The sequence below is a fragment of the Pleuronectes platessa genome, unplaced genomic scaffold (genome assembly GCF_947347685.1).
Source record: "Pleuronectes platessa unplaced genomic scaffold, fPlePla1.1 scaffold_41, whole genome shotgun sequence".
In the NCBI taxonomy this organism is placed as follows: Eukaryota; Metazoa; Chordata; class Actinopteri; order Pleuronectiformes; family Pleuronectidae; genus Pleuronectes; species Pleuronectes platessa.
The window spans coordinates 314369-319678 of NW_026519166.1; positions in this window are offsets into that span (position 1 = coordinate 314369).

Genomic DNA, 5310 nt, shown 5'->3' on the forward strand with positions numbered 1-5310 from the left:
CTGTAGGGCGCAAATTCTGTGGGGCGCACATCCTGAAGCGCACATCCTGCTGCGCACATAAATACAAATAATATTAAAAACAAATTACATTTTTTTTTTTTAAATCAAATTAATAAAAAAACTGTGCTTGCACATCCTGTGGGGCGCAAATTCTGTGGGGCGCACATCCTGCGGCGCACATCCTTCTGCGCACATAAATAAAAATAATATTAAAAACAAATTACAATTTTTTTTTTTTAAATCAAATTAATAAAAAAACTGTCCTTGCACATCCTGTGGGGCGCACATCCTGCGGCACACATCCTGCTGCGCACATAAATAAAAATAATATTGAAACAAATTACAATTTGTTTTTAAAAATCAAATTAATAAAAAAACTGTCCTTGCACATCCTGTGGGGCGCACATCCTGCGGCACACATCCTGCTGCGCACATAAATAAAAATAATATTAAAACATTTTTACAGAAAAAAATATTTAAATCAAATTAATAAAAAACTGTGGTTGCACATCCTGTGGGGTGCAAATTATGTGGGGCGCACAGACTGCGGCGCACATCCTGCTGCGCACATAGATAAAAATAATATTAAAACATCTTTACAAAAAAATATTTAAAACAATTAATAAAAAAACTGTGCTTGCTCATCCTGTGGGGCGCAAATTATGTGGGGCGCACATCATGCGGCGCACATCCAGCTGCGCACATTAATAATAATAATATTAAAACATTTTTACAAAAAAGAATATTTAAATCAAATTAATAAAAAAACTGTGCTTGCACATCCTGTAGGGCGCAAATTCTGTGGGGCGCACATCCTGAAGCGCACATCCTGCTGCGCACATAAAATAAAAATAATATTAAAATATTTTTACAAAAAAAAATATTTAAATCAAATTAATAAAAAAACTGTGCTTGCACATCCTGTGGGGCGCAAATTCTGTGGGGCGCACATCCTGCGGCGCACATCCTGCTGCGCACATAAATAAAAATAATATTAAAAACAAATTACATTTTTTTTTTTTTTTAAATCAAATTAATAAAAAAACTGTGCTTGCACATCCTGTGGGGCGCAAATTATGTGGGGCGCACATCCTGCGGCGCACATCCTGCTGCGCACATAAATAAAAATAATATTAAAAACAAATTACAATTTTTTTTTTTTAAATCAAATTAATAAAAAAACTGTCCTTGCACATCCTGTGGGGCGCACATCCTGCGGCACACATCCTGCTGCGCACATAAATAAAAATAATATTAAAACATTTTTACAGAAAAAAATATTTAAATCAAATTAATAAAAAACTGTGGTTGCACATCCTGTGGGGTGCAAATTATGTGGGGCGCACAGACTGCGGCGCACATCCTGCTGCGCACATAGATAAAAATAATATTAAAACATCTTTACAAAAAAAATATTTAAAACAATTAATAAAAAAACTGTGCTTGCTCATCCTGTGGGGCGCAAATTATGTGGGGCGCACATCATGCGGCGCACATCCAGCTGCGCACATTAATAATAATAATATTAAAACATTTTTACAAAAAAGAATATTTAAATCAAATTAATAAAAAAACTGTGCTTGCACATCCTGTAGGGCGCAAATTCTGTGGGGCGCACATCCTGAAGCGCACATCCTGCTGCGCACATAAAATAAAAATAATATTAAAATATTTTTACAAAAAAAAATATTTAAATCAAATTAATAAAAAAACTGTGCTTGCACATCCTGTGGGGCGTAAATTCTGTGGGGCGCACATCCTGCGGCGCACATCCTGCTGCGCACATAAATAAAAATAATATTAAAAACAAATTACATTTTTTTTTTTTTTAAATCAAATTAATAAAAAAACTGTGCTTGCACATCCTGTGGGGCGCAAATTATCTGGGGCGCACATCCTGCGGCGCACATCCTGCTGCGCACATAAATAAAAATAATATTAAAACATTTTTACAAAAAAATATATTTAAATCAAATTAATACAAAAACTGTGCTTGCACATCCTGTGGGGCGCAAATTATGTGGGGCGCACATCATGCGGCGCACATCCTGCTGCGCACATAAATAAAAATAATATTAAAACATTTTTACAGAAAAAAATATTTAAATCAAATTAATAAAAAACTGTGGTTGCACATCCTGTGGGGCGCAAATTATGTGGGTCGCACAGACTGCGGCGCACATCCTGCTGCGCAAATAGATAAAAATAATATTAAAACATCTTTACAAAAAAAATATTTAAAACAATTAATAAAAAAACTGTGCTTGCACATCCTGTGGGGCGCAAATTATGTGGGGCGCACAGACTGCGGCGCACATCCTGCTGCGCACATAGATAAAAATAATATTAAAACATCTTTACAAAAAAAATATTTAAAACAATTAATAAAAAAACTGTGCTTGCTCATCCTCTGGGGCGCAAATTATGTGGGGCGCACATCCTGCGGCGCACATCCTGCTGCGCACATGAATAAAAATAATATTAAAAACAAATTACAATTTTTTTTTTTTAAATCAAATTAATAAAAAAACTGTCCTTGCACATCCTGTGGGGCGCAAATTCTGTGGGGCGCACATCCTGCTGCGCACATAAATAAAAATAATATTAAAAACAAATTACATTTTTTTTTTTTTAAATCAAATTAATAAAAAAACTGTGCTTGCACATCCTGTGGGGCGCAAATTCTGTGGGGCGCACATCCTGCTGCGCACATGAATAAAAATGAAATTAAAAAAAATTTACAATTTTTTTTTTTTTTAAATCAAATTAATAAAAAAAATGTGCTTGCACATCCGGTGGGGCGCACATTCTGCGGCACACATCCTGCTGCGCACATCCAGCTGCGCACATTAATAAAAATAATATTAAAACATTTTTACAAAAAAAAAATATTTAAATCAAATTAATAAAAAAACTGTGCTTGCACATCCTGTGGGGCGCAAATTCTGTGGGGCGCACATCCTGCGGCGCACATCCAGCTGCGCACATTAATAAAAATAATATTAAAACATTTTTACAAAAAAAATATTTAAATCAAATTAATAAAAAAACTGTCCTTGCACATCCTGTGGGGCGCAAATTCTGTGGGGCGCACATCCTGCTGCGCACATAAATAAAAATATTATTAAAAACAATTTACAATTTTTTTTTTTTAAATCAAATTAATAAAAAAACTGTGCTTGCACATCCTGTGGGGCGCACATCCTGCGGCGCACATCCTGCTGCGCAAATCCTGCGGCGCACATCCTGCTGCGCATATAAATAAAAATAATGTTAAAACATTTAAAAAAAAAGAATATTTAAATCAAATTAATAAAATAACTGTCCTTGCACATCCTGTGGGGCGCAAGTTCTGTGGGGCGCACATCCTGCGGCGCACATCCTGCTGCGCACATTAATAAAAATAATATTAAAACATTTTTACAAAAAAAAATATTTAATTCAAATTAATAAAAAAACTGTGCTTGCACATCCTGTGGGGCGCAAATTCTGTGCGGCGCACATCCAGCTGCGCACATTAATAAAAATAATATTAAAAACAATTTACAATTTTTTTTTTTTTAAATCAAATTAATAAAAAAACTGTGCTTGCACATCCTGTGGGGCGCAAATTCTGTGGGGCGCACATCCTGCTGCGCACATAAATAAAAATAATATTAAAACATTTTTACAAAAAAATATATTTAAATCAAATTAATAAAAAAACTGTGCTTGCACATTCTGTGGGGCGCAAATTCTGTGGGGCGCAAATCCTGCGGCGCACATCCTGCTGCGCATATAAATAAAAATAATGTTAAAACATTTAAAAAAAAAGAATATTTAAATCAAATTAATAACAAAACTGTAGTTGCACATCCTGTGGGGCGCAAATTCTGTGGGGCGCACATCCTGCGGCGCACATCCTGCTGCGCACATAAGTAAAAATAATATTAAAAACAAATTACAATTTTTGTTTTTTAAATCAAATTAATAAAAAAACTGTCCTTGCACATCCTGTGGGGCGCAAATTCTGTGGGGCGCACATCCTGCGGCGCACATCCTGCTGCGCACATAAATAAAAATAATATGAAAACATTTTTACAAAAAAAAATATTTAAATCAAATTAATAAAAAAACTGTGCTTGCACATCCTGTGGGGCGCAAATTCTGTGGGGCGCACATCCTGCTGCGCACATAAATAAAAATAATATTAAAACATTTTTACAAAAAAATATATTGAAATCAAATTAATAAAAAAACTGTGCTTGCACATTCTGTGGGGTGCAAATTCTGTGGGGCGCAAATCATGCGGCGCACATCCTGCTGCGCATATAAATAAAAATAATGTTAAAACATTTAAAAAAAAAGAATATTTAAATCAAATTAATAAAAAAACTGTGCTTGCACATCCTGCTGCGCACATAAGTAAAAATAATATTAAAAACAAACTACAAAATTTTTTTTTTAAATCAAATTAATAAAAAAACTGTGCCTGCACATCCTGTGGGGCGCAAATTCTGTGGGGCGCACATCCTGCGGCGCACATCCTGCGGCGCACATCCTGCTGCGCACATAAATAAAAATAATATTAAAAAAAATTTACAATTTTTTTTTTTTAAATCAAATTAATAAAAAAACTGTGCTTGCACATCCTGTGGGGCGCAAATCCTGCGGCGCAAATCCTGCTGCGCACATAAATAAAAATAATACTAAAACATTTTTTTCAAAAAAAAATATTTAAATCAAATTAATAAAAAAACTGTGCTTGCACATCCTGCTGCGCACATAAGTAAAAATAATATTAAAAAGAAACTACAAAAAAATTTTTTTAAATCAAATTAATAAAAAAACTGTGCTTGCACATCCTGTGGGGCGCAAATTCTGTGGGGCGCACATCCTGCGGCGCACACCCTGCTGCGCACATGAATAAAAATAATATTAAAACATTTTTACAAAAAAATATATTTAAATCAAATTAATAAAAAAACTTTGCTTGCACATCCTGTGGGGTGCAAATTCTGTTGGGCGCACATCCTGCGGCGCACATCCTGCTGCGCACATAAATAAAAATAATATTAAAAACAAATTACAATTTTTTTTTTAAATCAAATTAATAAAAAAACTGTCCTTGCACATCCTGTGGGGCGCACATCCTGCGGCGCACATCCTGCTGCGCACATAAATAAAAATAATATTAAAGACAAATTACAATTTTTTTTTAAAATCAAATTAATAAAAAAACTGTCCTTGCACATCCTGTGGGGCGCAAATTCTGTGGGGCGCACATCCTGCAGCGCACATCCTGCTGCGCACATGAATGAAAATAATATT